Below are 14,888 nucleotides of genomic sequence, written 5' to 3'. Positions count from 1 at the left end.
TACGAGTGGATTTAAGTTTTTTCCTGTTTTGTTTTCTTCTATAGTGTTCCAGGATTATTACTTTTGCCATTTACTGGAATAAAGACTCTGTTTTCGCTAAGTCGCTTTTGGGTCCTCATTCATCAGCATAACAGCCACAGGGTTCAATTCTTGGACCGACTCTCTTCTCTGTATACATCAATGAGGTCGCTCTTGCTGCTGGTGAGTCTCTGATCCACCTCTACGCAGACGACACCATTCTGTATACTTCTGGCCCGTCTTTGGACACTGTGTTAACAACCCTCCAGGTAAGCTTCAATGCCATACAACTCTCCTTTCGAGGCCTCCAATTGCTCTTAAATACAAGTAAAACTAAATGCATGCTCTTCAACCGACCGCTACCTGCACCTACCCGCCTGTCCAACATCATTACTCTGGACGGCTCTGACTTAGAATACGTGGACAACTACAAATACTTAGGTGTCTGGTTTGACTGTAAACTCTCCTTCCAGACCCATATCAAACATCTCCAATCCAAAGTTAAATCTAGAATTGGCTTCCTATTTCGCAACAAAGCATCCTTCACTCATGCTGCCAAACATACCCTTGTAAAACTGACCATCCTACCAATCCTCGACTTTGGCGATGTCATTTACAAAATAGCCTCCAATACCCTACTCAACAAATTGGATGCAGTCTATCACAGTGCAATCCGTTTTGTCACCAAAGCCCCATATACTACCCACCATTGCGACCTGTATGCTCTCGTTGGCTGGCCCTCGCTTCATACTCGTCGCCAAACCCACTGGCTCCATGTCATCTACAAGACCCTGCTAGGTAAAGTCCCCCCTTATCTCAGCTCGCTGGTCACCATAGCATCTCCCACCTGTAGCACACGCTCCAGCAGGTATATCTCTCTAGTCACCCCCAAAACCAATTCTTTCTTTGGCCGCCTCCTTCCAGTTCTCTGCTGCCAATGACTGGAACGAACTACAAAAATATCTGAAACTGAAAACACTTATCTCCCGCACTAGCTTTATGCACCAACTGTCTGAGCAGCTCACAGATTACTGCACCTGTACATAGCCCACCTATAATTTAGCCCAAACAACTACCTCTTTCCCAACTGTATTTAATTAATTTATTTATTTATTTTGCTCCTTTGCACCCCATTATTTTTATTTCTACTTTGCACATTCTTCCATTGCAAAACTACTATTCCAGTGTTTTACTTTCTATATTGTATTTACTTTGCCACCATGGCCTTTTTTGCCTTTACCTCCCTTCTCACCTCATTTGCACCTCATTGTATATAGACTTGTTTATACTGTATTATTAACTGTATGTTTGTTTTACTCCATGTGTAACTCTGTGTTGTTGTATCTGTCGAACTGCTTTGCTTTATCTTAGTCAGGTCGCAATTGTAAATGAGAACTTGTTCTCAACTTCCCTACCTGGTTAAATAAAGGTGAAATAAAAAAATTAATTAAAAAAAATCATATTTTTACAACTTAATTGAGGAAAATAAGAACAATCCAAAATGTATTTTTGATGCTGTCTCAAAGCTAACTAAAAAGCAGCATTCCCCAAGATAGGATGGCTTTCATGATCATTTGAAAGAAAATTACGGACTTTGGAGGAATCTGCGTATTCCTCCAAAGCTCAGTTGTCCTGACTCTGCACAACTCTGCCAGGACCTAGGATCAAGGGAGGCACTCAAGTGTTTTAGTACTATATCTCTCGACACAATGATGAAAATAATCATGGCCGAAAACCTTGAAGCTGAATACTGGACCCTATTCCAACTAAACTACTGAAAGAGCTGCTTCCTGTGCTTGGCCCTCCTATGTTGAACATAATAAACACATAAACACAGCTCTCTATCCACCGGATGTGTACCAAACTCACTAAAAGTAGTAAAACCTCTCTTGAAAAAGCCAAACCTTGACCCAGAAAATATAAAAAACTATCGGCCAAAATCGAATCTTCCATTCCTCTCTAAAATTTTTGAAAAAGCTGTTCCGCAGCAACTCACTGCCTTTCTGAAGACAAACAATGTATATTAAATGCTCCTAGTTTTAGACCCCATCATAGCACTGAGACTGCACTTGTGAAGTTGGTAAAGGACCTTTTAATGATGTCAGACTGAGGCTCTGCATCTGTCCTCGTGCTCCTAGACCTTAGTGCTGATTTTGATACCATCGATCACCACATTCATTTGGAGAGATTGGAAACCCAAATTGATCTACACGGACAAGTTCTGGCCTGGTTTAGATCTTATCTGTCTGAAAGATAGCAATTTGTCTCTGAGAATGGTTTGTCCTCTGACAAATCAACTGTAAATTCCGGTGTTCCTCAAGGTTCCGTTTTAGGACCACTATTGTTTTCACTATATATTTTACCTCTCGGGGATGTCATTCGAAAACATAATGTTAACTTTCACTGCTATGCGGATGACACACAGCTGTACATTTCAATGAAACATCGTGAAGCCCCAGAATAGCCCTCGCTGGAAGCCTGTGTTTCAGACATAAGGAAGTGGATGGCTGCAAACGTTCTACTTTTAAACTCGGACAAAAAAAGAGATGCTTATCTTGTTACGGCTGGTACAGGGACCAAAATCAGCAGAAATTTCAGAGCGCCAACTGTAGTACTTGATAAAACTCAAATTTTCATTAACTTCTTTGTCCTACCTGGCACGCAGGCGTCCCATCTAGACATCTGGAAATGGAAATGCGCTACGCTAAATGCTAATAGTACTAGTTAAAACTCAAACGTTCATTAAAATACACATGCAGGGTATTGAATTAAAGTCAGATTTTTTTTAAATGCTTTTCGGCGAAAGCATGAGAAGCTATTATCTGATAGCATGTAACACCCCAAAAGACCCGCAGGGGACGTAAACAAAATAATTAGCATAGTCGTCGCTACACAAACCACACAAATAAAAAATAAAACATTCATTACCTTTGACCATCTTCTTTGTTGGCACTCCTAGATGTCCCGTAATCACTATTGGGTCTTTTTTTCCAATTAAATCGGTCCATATATAGCCTAGATATCGATCTATGAAGACTGTGTGATAAACGGAAAAAAATTGCGTCTTATAACGTAACGTCATTTTTTTAAATGAAAAAAGTTGACGATAAACTTTCACAAAACACTTCGAAATACTTTTGTAATGCAACTTTAGGTATTAGTACACGTTAATAAGCGATCAAATTGATCACGAGGCGAAGTATATTCTTTAGCTGTCCATCTGGAAATAATGTCCGGGTAATTCTCAACCAAAATATCCGGTCGGAGACCGGAAGAAATGTGTTGCCTTGCGTCTGTTTGACCAAGAAACAAAGCCTAGGCAAATGACAAGACTCTAGACAACATGTGGAAGCTGTAGGTATTGCAACATGGGTTCAAGTCGCGCATGGATATATATTTCCATTTTCAGTGATCAGATTTTCCTGCGCTTTTCGATGAAACGCACGTTCTGTTATAGTCACAGCCGTGATTTAACCAGTTTTATAAACGTCTGAGTGTTTTCTATCCACACATACTAATCATATGCATATACTATATTCCTGGCATGAGTAGCAGGGCGCTGAAATGTTGCGCGATTTTTAACGAAAAGAATGTTCGAAAAAGTAGAGGGTAGGATTAACAGGTTAAAACACACATGCAAGGTACTCAATTAAAGCTACACTCGTTGTGCTTTTCGGCGAAAGCATGAGAAGCTATTATCTGATAGCATGCACCCCCCCCCCCGAAATACCTGAACAAGACCTAAACAAATGAATTAGCGGTAGCCGGCGCTACACAAAACACAGAAATAAAATATAAAACATTCATTACCTTTGACGAGCTTCGTTGTTGGCACTCCTATATGTCTCTTAAACATCACAATTGGGTCTTTTTCCCGATTTAAATCCGTCATTGAATACCCAAAATGTCCATTTATATGAAGGCCGTCTGATCCAGGAAAATTCACCTTTACAAGACGCAACGTCATTTTTTTAATTAAAAAAGTTGCCTATAAACTTTTACAAATTACTTCAAACTACTTTTGTAAACCAACTTTAGGTAAACGTTAATAATCAATAAAATTTATCACGGGGCGATCTGTATTCGATAGCAGCAAGTCTTGAAATCATCGTCCATTTTTTCACTTTCATAACTTCCTCGGTGTACCCCAAGACAGGAAGTGCCTGTACGTCATCCCACCAAGGATAAACATGCAATGAAATGCCAGTACTGGCGACATCGTGTGGAAGCTGTAGGCATTGTAAACGGGACTCCATCTATTTTCTATCGCCATAGACAATACATAGACTGGCGGATGAATATTTTTTTGGTGTTTTTGGTGAACAGTTTTCCTTGGGATTTTTACTCCTAAACACGTTCTGTTATAGCCACAGACATGATTTAACCAGTTTTAGAGACGTCATAGTGTTTTCTATACACACATACTTATCATATGCATATACCATATTCCTGGCATGAGTAGCAGGACGTTGAAATGTTGCGCGATTTTTAACAAAAAGCTGCGAAAATTCGCAGCATCCCTAACAGGATTTATTCTAGGTCCCAGGAAACAAGGAGATCTTCTGTTGAATCTGACAATTAATATCTTGATGGTTGTACAGTTGTCTCAAATAAAACTGTGAAGGACCTCGGCATTACTCTGACCCTGATCTCTCTTTTGACAAACATATCAAAACTGTTTCAAGGACAGCTTTTTTCCATCTACGTAACATTGCAAAAATCAGAAACTTTCTGTCCAAATATGATGCAGAAAATTAATCAATGCTTTTGTTACTTCTAGGTTAGACTACTGCAATGCTCTACTTTCCTGCTACCCGGATAAAGCACTAAATAAACTTCAGTTAGTGCTAAATAAGGCTGCTAGAATCCTGACTAGAACCAAACATTTGATCATATTACTCCAATGCTAGTCTCCCTACACTGGCTTCCTGTTAAGGCAAGGGCTGATTTCAAGGTTTTACTGCTAATCTACAAAGCATTACATGAGCTTGCTCCTACCTATCTTTCCGATTTGGTCCTGCCGTACATACCTACACGTATGCTACAGTCACAATACGCAGCCTCCTAATTGTCCCTAGAATTTCTAAGCAAACAGCTGGAGGCAGGACTTCCTCCTATAGAGCACCATTTTTATGGAATGGTCTGACTACTCATGTGAGAGACGCAGACTCGGTCTCAACCTTTAAGTCTATACTGGAGATCTCTTCAGTAGGTCATATGATTGAGTGTAGTCTGGTCCAGGAGTGTGAAGGTGAACGGAAAGGCTCTGGAGCAACGAACCACCCTTCCCCTCTCTCCACTGGGATTCTCTACCTCTAACCCTATTACAGGGGCTGAGTCAGCCCTGGCTTACTGGTGCTCTTCCATGCCGTCCCAAGGAGGGGTGCGTCACTTGAGTGGGTTGAGTCGCTGACGTGGTCTTCCTGTCTGGGTTGGCGGCCCCCCCTTGGGTTGTGCCGTGGCAGAGATCTTTGTGGGCTATACTCGGCCTTGTCTCAGGATGGTAAGTTGGTGGTTGAAGATATCCCTCTAGTGGTGTGGGAGCTGTGCTTTGGCAAAGTGGGTGGGGTTATATCTTGCCTGTTTGGCCCTGTCTGGGGGTATCATCGGATGAGGCCACAGTGTCTCCTGACCCCTCCTGTCTCAGCCTCCGGTATTTATGCTGCAGTAGTTTATGTGTCGGGGGCCTAGGGTCAGTCTGTTATATCTGGAGTATTTCTCCTGTCTTATCCGGTGTCCTGTGTGAATTTATGTATGCTCTCTCTAATTCTCTCTTTCTTTCTCTCTCTCTCTTGGAAGACCTGAGCCCTAGGACCATGCCTCAGGACTACCTGGCATGATGACTCCTTGCTGTCCCCATTCCACCTGGCCGTGCTGCTGCTCCAGTTTAAACTGTTCTGCTTGCGGCTATGGAACACTGACCTGTTCACTGGACGTGCTACCTGTCCCAGACCTGCTGTTTTCAACTCTCTAGAGACAGCAGGAGTGGTAGAGATACTCTGAATGATCAGCTATGAAAAGCCAACTGACATTTACTCCTGAGGTGCTGACTTGTTGCACCTTAGACAACTACTGTGATTATTATTATTTGACCATGCTGGTCATTTATGAACATTTGAACATCTTGGCCATGTTCTGTTATAATCTCCACCCGGCACAGCCAGAAGAGGACTGGCCACCCTTCATACCCTGGATCCTCTCTAGGTTTCTTCCTAGGTTTTGGTCTTTCTTGGGAGTTTTTCCTAGCTATTGTACTTCTGCACCTGTGTTGCTTGCTGTTTGGGGTTTTAGGCTGGGTTTCTGTACAGCACTTTGATATATCAGTTGATGTAAGAAGGGCTATATAAATACATTTGATTTGAGTCACGTCCCCTGAATTTGTCCCAATAAAAACATTTCTACTAGGTCACTGTTTATTATCAACAACAACAAGTTTCTATTTTTATCATTTTTATTATACTCCTTTTTCTCCCCAATTTCATGGTATCCAATTGGTAGTTACAGACTTGTCCCATCGATGCAACTCTCATATGGACTCGGGAGAGGCATAGGTCGAGAGCCTTGTGTCCTCCGAAACACAACCCAGCCAAGCTGCGTTGCTTCTTGACACAATGCCCTCTTAACCCAGAAGCCAGACGCATCAATGTGTCAGAGGAAACACCATACACCTGTTGACCGTTTCAGCATACACTGCACCAGGCCCTACACAGGAGTCGCTAGTGCACGATGGGACATGAACATCCCTGCCCACCAAACCCTCCCCTAACCCGGCCCGCCCCATGTGTCCCCCAGTTGCGGCCGGCTGCGACAGAGCCTGGACTCGAACCAGGATCTCTAGTGGCACAGCTTGCACTGCGATTCAGTGCCTTTACACCACTCCGCCACATGGGAGGCAATACCAAGTTTCTCGGCAAAAGATGATGACTGTGCGATACTATTTGTTATTGTAAAAGTGACATTACTCTGTACCAAAACAAACTCTCTTTAGCATTTATATGGGCCTTTTTCACCACTCTAATGCTTTTGCTGTAACAGAGGCAATGTGCCATCTTTGAGTTGTTGACAGTAAATGATTACCCCTATCTGACTTGTTTTTTTGTTGTTGACAACTTTCAATACAAACCTCTCACCTCTCACATTTTGAGGATATCATTTTGTGCTGATGTTACCGAACAGCAATAGCATTAGAGTGGTGAAAAATCACACAGAGAGCTACAGTAGTGGCAACGGACATCCTAATAACACTAAAAAGGCTGGAAAGAATGAAGTGTAGAAAGAGTGAGGGACGGTCCAACATAGCTTGGCCTGTCAGAGCTCAGTTAACGTTATCCAGTGGAACCAAACGATTTCGCTCCAGGGAGAAACTCTTGTCCTAGAACTCTTCCCTATTTTCAAGACTGGGGGAGGTCAGATTTATTATCCAGAGGGCATACTATATCATCCAAGAATTAGGATGACATCAAAGACTGACACTTAGGCAATAACATTAGCCTCAGTCCTTCACCCTTACCCTGACTCCCAGTCATTCACATTCACACACACCTACACACAAAAACCTACGCACAGACACATGCACACGCGCACACACAACATCCCAAGCCTATCCTGCGCACCACCACTAGTCAGCCCAGAATGTTTTTTCGGTGCTATTGTTTTGAGTAAAGTATACATGACATATAATTAACACCACCACAGCACAACGTGCAGGGTGAGAATGAGGTACTTTTCCAGCTTTTCCCAATAAGTTGGGATATCCATCCAAGGCGAAAGGGGGACCAGGCTTATTCCAGGTTTATGCAGTCCCAGGTGAGGGAATGCCATGGTAAATCGATTGAGTTACCCTGGCTATTTTCAGACACTCTTAGAAAAAGGGGTCCAAAAGGGTTCTTTGGTAGAACCCTTTTTGGTTCCAGGTACAATGGGGTTCTACATTGGTTCCCTCTGTGTAATGGGGTTCTACATGGAACTCAAAGCGGTTATTCCTGGAACCAAAATGGTTCTCCTATGGGCACTGCCGAAGAACCCTTTTAGGGCACACATATATGTGCATACACACATACCACATACACACACCGGCCTGTAATTATCAAGTTACTAACATGTAGCCTAGTGCTGCATTCAATGGCCTGTTCATAAGGGAACCTAGATGGAACTAACTGCATACAGAGTTGTTGTGAACAGATTTGGGCTAATTTGCTGGTAGTGGTTATCAAAATCACCATTGCACTATTGTGTCACAGCGATAAGCTTGTTTTCATTTGCAACAAACGTGCTTATGTGTTTCCAGATAATATTAGATACTGTAAGCAGGTTACTAAGCTTTGGGTCAGCTTCCTTAGTGTCTGATAAGCTGAAACCCAAGTAAGGGCTTTCAGGAACACAGCATTGACACACACATGCACACACACACAAACAATATGCGGCAGGTCACAAGTACACAATATAGTGCCACTAAAGGACCCTATTCAAGAACATTTAATCCAGGCATATTCACAGTGTACTGTAGCACTGTGATGCCCTGTAAGATAAACTAAAGATGTGTAAGGATGGCTGGTCTACGTTTTCTACTGGAAGGATACAATTCTCCAATTCCCTTGACCATGGCACTTATCTGAAATTGCCTGAGTATCAACCTCGCTGAATAAATGGCTGAAATGTTCACACATTACTCCAGTAATGTGTGATCATGCTCTCCAAGACCTTTAAACAGGTCAACATTCACAAGGCCGCAGGGCCAGATGGATTACGAGGACGTGTACTCCGAGCATGCGCTGACCAACTGGCAAGTGTCTTCACTGACATTTTCAACCTCTCCATTTCTGAGTCTGTAATACTAAAATGTTTCAAGCAGACAACCACAGTCCCTCTGCCCAATAACACTAAGGTAACCTCCCTAAATGACTCATAGCACTCACGTCTGTAGCCATGCAGTGCCATGAAAGGCTGGTCATGGCTCACATTAACATCATTATCTCAGAAATGCTAGACCCATAGATGATGCACTCCCCACTGCCCTTTCACACCTGGACATAAGGAAGACCTATTTGAGAATGCTATTAATTGACTACAGCTCAGCATTCAACCCCACAGTGCCTTCAAAGCTCATCACTAAGCTAAGGACCCTGGGACTTAACACCTCCCTCTGCAACTGGATCCTGGACTTCCTGACGGGCCGCCCCCAGGTGGTAAGGGTAGGTGACAACACATCCGCCGTGCTGATCCTCAACACGGTGACACCTCAGGGGTGTGTGCTCAAGTCCCCTCCTGTACTCCCTGTTCACTCATGACTGAATGGCCAGGCAAGACTCCCACACCATCATTAAGTTTACCGATCACACAACAGTGATAGGCCTGATCACCGACAACGATGAGACAGCCTAAAGGGAGGAGGTCAGAGACCTGGCCGTGTGGTGCCAGGACAACAACCTCTCCCTCAACAGGATCAAGACAAAGGAGATGATTGTCACAGGAAAAGGAGGACCGAGCACACCCCATTCTCATCGACGGGGCTGTAGTGGAGCAGGTTGAGAGCTTCAAGTTCCTTGGTGTCCACATCACCAACAAACTAACATGTTCCAAGCACACCAAGACAGCCATGAAGAGGGCACGACAACACCTAGTCAGGAGAAAAGATTTGGTATGGGTCCTCAGATCCTCAAAAGGTTCTACAGCTGTACCTTTCGAGAGTATCACTGCCTGGTATGGTAACTGCTTGGCCTCCAACCGCAAGGCACTACAGAGGGTAGAGCATACGGCCCAGTACATCACTGGAGCCAAGCATCCTGCCACCCCAAACCTCTAATACCAGGAAGTGTCAGAAGAAGGCCCTAAAAATAGTCAAAGACTCCAGCCACCCGAGTCATAGAATGTTCTCTCTGCTACCGCACGGCAAATGGTACCACAGCACCAAGTCCAGGTTCAAGAGGCTTCTAAACAGCTTCTACCCGCAAGTCTTTAGACTCCTGAACATCAAATCAAATGGCTACCCAGACTATTTGCATTGCCCCCCCTTTTACGCTGCTACTACTGTCTGTTTATTATCAATGAGTAGTCACTTTAATAACTCTGCCTACATGTACATGTTACCTCTACTAACTGGTGCCCCCACACATTGACTCTGTACCGGTACCCCCTGTATTTAGCCTCGATATTGTTGTTTTACTGCTGCACTTTAATTCTTTGTTCCTTTTATTTGTTTATTTTTTGTATTTTTCTTAAAACTGCATTGTTGGTTAAGGGCTTGTAACGTAAGCATTTCACTGTAAGTTTGTATTCGGCACATGTGACAAATAAAATGAGATTTGATTTGAATATTACTCCAGTAAGTGTGTCTATTCAGCAAATTGAGTGATGCTGAAAATCATTAGGATCTCTCTAAGAAGAGATCAGTATCCACAAGAGTTGGCGACAGGTTTACACTGTGATGCTTTATGGAGAGGGACACAATAATATAAAATTCAAAAACAAAGAATTCATTTGCTGTCTATTCTGTTGTTGAGCCCAACTCATAACAGTCCAGTACTGGGAGGAAATGTTCTTATAAACTAACTGTTGTCACAAAAATATCAACTTCATATCAAACTTGCCCTTACGCAAGTGTAGGAGAGTTAAAATGGTTATTCCATCATACTTCAAATTATTAGAATAGTACACAACACAGAACAGAACAGCCAGGTTAAGGGTCCGTGGCCCAAGCCCGCAAACAGGAATATTCCAAGTTCAGACAGAAGGGGGGAGTCAGATCGCTATGATCGCCAGGAACTTTACTTTTGGTGTCTATTTTTAGTTGTTGCACTACTAGTGCTGCCTGTTGATGTTAAGTAGGCAGAAACAGTAGCTGAATGATATTAACATTTTTGGGTTTTATTTCATGAAGTGTATTATATTTCATCTGGGTGCTTACATCACCTACTAACACCCTGGTACTACCCTTAGCTCCGTTCTCCTCAGTCCGAGAAAACACAGAAAACTTTTCTGATGGTGCATTGGAGACTGATGTGTTCCTGTCCTGTCTTTTCCTAATATTTTTGCAGATCGACATAAAAGCCAAAACGACAGCCGTGGTGTCGCTCTTCATTTCTTGGTTCTCATGTGGAGCATATAAAGACCGCTACACAAGCCTATACTCCGCCTCAGTAGTCTGGCATCTATCCCATGTTCGGTGCATTGTTCGGCTAGTTTCCTCCAGACCGGGGTTCAAAGAATATTTCAAATCATTTCAAATACTGAGTGGCACACTGGAACCAATAGAATAGCAACAAAACAGAAACCCAACCCATCTGGCACTCCATACAGGCTAATATAGATAACCGCTAAAAGTATTTGAAATATTTCAAATAGTATTTGAACTCTCTGGTCAGGTTCCCTCAATTACCTAACATGTTCTCCAACCTATGACCTGGCCGTGTTGTGCCATTTGCTTTGATAGCCCTATACAAGTTGAACACAAGAGCCTAAAGTTATCCTCCACCACACCATGCTAGTCCTCGCTCTCTCCAACACTCAACTTTCTCTATTTCTTTCAGTCTTCCCCTGCCTCTCTATTCTTACAACACCCAACTCTCCTATTGTTTCTCATTCTCTGTTACTCTTTCTCATTGTTTCCCTCTTTTGGTTCTCTCTCTCTGCTCAGTAGAGTGTCTGATGGCGTGGGATGTGTTGGGGACAAGGGAGAATACAAAAGACGGTGCTGCTCATTTTCCCTCAGCAAAGTGCCTACTCGTGCCATTTTCTGCCACACTTCACTTCAAGGTCATTCTTGCTTTTCTTCTGTCTGCCCATCTCTCTCAACACAATTCAAAAGGGCTTTATTGGCATGGGAAACATATGTTTACATTGCCAAAGCAAGTGAAATAGATAATAAACAAAAGTAAAATAAATCATCAAAATGAACAGTAAACAATACACTCACAAAAGTTTCAGAGGTGTCACGATCGTTATAATGATTGGACCAATGCGCAGCGTGCGTAGAGTTCCACATATTTTAATAAATGGAAACTCACCAAACAAAACAATAAAGCACAAACGAAAGTGAAGCTACAGGTGCACACAGGCAACTAACTAACTGTAGACAATATCCCACGAAGCACAATGAGGAAATGGCTACCTAAATATGATCTCCAATCAGAGACAACGATAAACAGCTGTCTCTGATTTGGAACCATCCCAGGCCAACATAAACCATTAATCACGAGTCACTATCATTCCCCAACCAACATAGAGAATAAACAGCTCTCTATGGTCAGGGCGTGACAGTACCGTCGCCGGAAGCTCTGGACTGGGAACCGTCGCCGGAAGCTCTGGACTGGGAACCGTCGCCGGAAGCTCTGGACTGGGAACCGTCGCCGGAAGCTCTGGACTGGGAACCGTCGCCAGAAGCTCTGGACTGGGAACCGTCGCCGGAGCTCTGGCTCTGTTATGTGGGGCATGGAGGAACAGGGCATCTCCGCAGCTTTCAGGGGGGTTGCGGTTGGGATGTGAGTGGCTCAAGATTCGTGGGGTGTACTCTTAGAAAAAAGGGTTCCAAAAAGGTTATTTAGCTGTCACCATAGGAGAACCCTTTTTTGGTTCCAGGTAGAACCATTTTTGGTTCCATGTAGAACCATGTTCTACATGTTATAACCATGTTATACCTGGAACCAAAAAGCCGAAGAACCCTTTTAGGTTCTAGATAGCACCCTTTTGGTTTCTAAAAGTGTGTATCTGGGCTCAGAGGAGTGGGTTAGGAAGGGTTAGGAAGAACTTGGAAGGAGTGTCACAGGCATCATGCAGGGATGTTCAATTGCAAGAGGCATCAAGAGACTGACTGATTGGGGTGAGTGTTGGAAAATCCCCCAAGAGTTGGCACAGCAGGAGGACCAAGCGTCTCTTAAGCTGCTGGAGAGAGACATGGGGGAGGAGGTGTTACCTAAACCAATGACGAGGGTGCTTGAGCAGCCTAGGGAGGAGAGCCCACCACCGTTTCCATCACTGCAAGTGACAACAGAGACTGGGGACTGGCAGGAGGGTCTGGAGAACATACTGACTTTTAACACTCTGGAAAGTTTGCGTAAGTGGGGGCTAAGGCACTGTACTTATCAGCGCTGTCACGCCACCAATACATCAATCCCCAAACCCGTTGCTATAAGAACAGCCCACGTGGGACTACCTCTCCCTTTCATTAGGCGTAGTGATTCTTTGTCACAACAGAAACACATCGGTCAGCCTGACTGGATTGCTGTTTTTAGATGGAACATGAGGGGGTTACGACAGAACTCATGGACTATTGTGAGGAATGGCATGCGACAACAGTAGCTCTGCAGTGCATTCCCCAATAGGAGGTCAATGTTATGAAAGTGCAATAACGTGAGGTATTTCATTGTCGCATGGAGCGGAGGTATTTCACAGACACATTGATATCAATGCAGGATTTACGTGAAACTCTGAGGTACAAAGTTAGCTTTTCTTTCTTATTTTCCTCCCCCCTCCTTGTTTCTTTATCTTCCATTCCTCCATCTGTTACATTTATTTCTCACCACTCTCTTTATATCGATGATGTCCTGTCTCTTTACACTAATTTCACTCTCAAACTTTTATTTTGCTCCCAATGGCCCATATTCATAAGCTTCTGAGAGTAGGAGTGCTTATGTAGGATCAGTGTTGCCTTTTAAATCAAAATTAATGACAGGGGTGACCTGATCCTAGATCAGCACTCCTACTCTGAGACACTTTGTGAAAATGGGACAATCTTCCTCTAGTGCATCTGCCGGTCTCTCATTTTCGCTTCTGTCTTTGTTGCAGTTTTAGGATTTGGAGTCTTAGTGCTCTCTCTCCCTATCTCTTTCTAGAGAGAGTTGGGAGTCTTCTTGTGGGCTTCTATTTATACTTGTGCAGTTAGTTCTTGGTTTGCTCCATGCAGGCACAGGGATGTGGCCTGTGCTCCAAAGACTTCCCGCTGCCAAACACCATGGAGCAGGGACAGGCAGCCCAATCCCTGGCCTGGAGCTGCCCACCGTCACCTAACCACAGCAAACTGCAGCAGGGCAGAGTTGCACGGGTTGATCTAGAGAATGGGATATGAAATCCAAACCAATCTGATAAAATATCAGAATACGCAGGAAAAACACAAATACATTCAAAACAACATGAAAGAAAACTTAAAGATTAAAAGATAAACTGTAAATCTGTACAAAAACGTTAAACTTCATAACAAAATGTTACCTGACAGGGCAAGCTGTTCCATAACTGTGGAGCTGTGATGCTGCTTCACAGGCATGGCCTTGGTTCTACCCCTTGGTATTGGAGGAGATGGATGAAGTAGCAACTGTACCCTGCCTGCAGTGCCAGATTGGCGAGGTTTGCACTTTTGGGACGATGTCATGCACTCTCATAGGCTGTCTGAAAAGTATCTCTTTACTGCACACACCAAATTGACACATAGCAATTTGTATTGGAAATACAAATCTCAGAGAAAATAAATCAGTAAGAGAGAGAGAGAGAGAGAGAGAGAGAGAGAGAGAGAGAGAGAGAGAGAGAGAGAGAGAGAGAGAGAGAGAGAGAGAGAGAGAGAGAGAGAGAGAGTGAGCGAGCGAGAGCGAGCTATTTACACAGATGGTTTAGATTGCATACCATGGAGGAAACATGAGAAAAAGACTGGGTAATCTCGTACATGAGAGAGCTTGATCTAATGTCCATTATGCAATGACAGACTCATATCTTCCCCAGTGCCAAAATGCTACGCGTTAGCATTGCTATAAAAGGAAATGGTATGCATCTCAATTTCCTGGCAGACGCTTTGTTGCACATGTCACAGAGAGTTTGGGCCGGATTCTGGTAGGCTGTTATGAAAATTGTATCGAACAGCTATCAAAATGCAATCAACCAATTACGGC

This window comes from Oncorhynchus gorbuscha, linkage group LG05, assembly GCF_021184085.1.
Source record: "Oncorhynchus gorbuscha isolate QuinsamMale2020 ecotype Even-year linkage group LG05, OgorEven_v1.0, whole genome shotgun sequence".
Classification (NCBI taxonomy): Eukaryota; Metazoa; Chordata; class Actinopteri; order Salmoniformes; family Salmonidae; genus Oncorhynchus; species Oncorhynchus gorbuscha.
Note: the sequence above shows the minus strand (reverse complement) of the source record.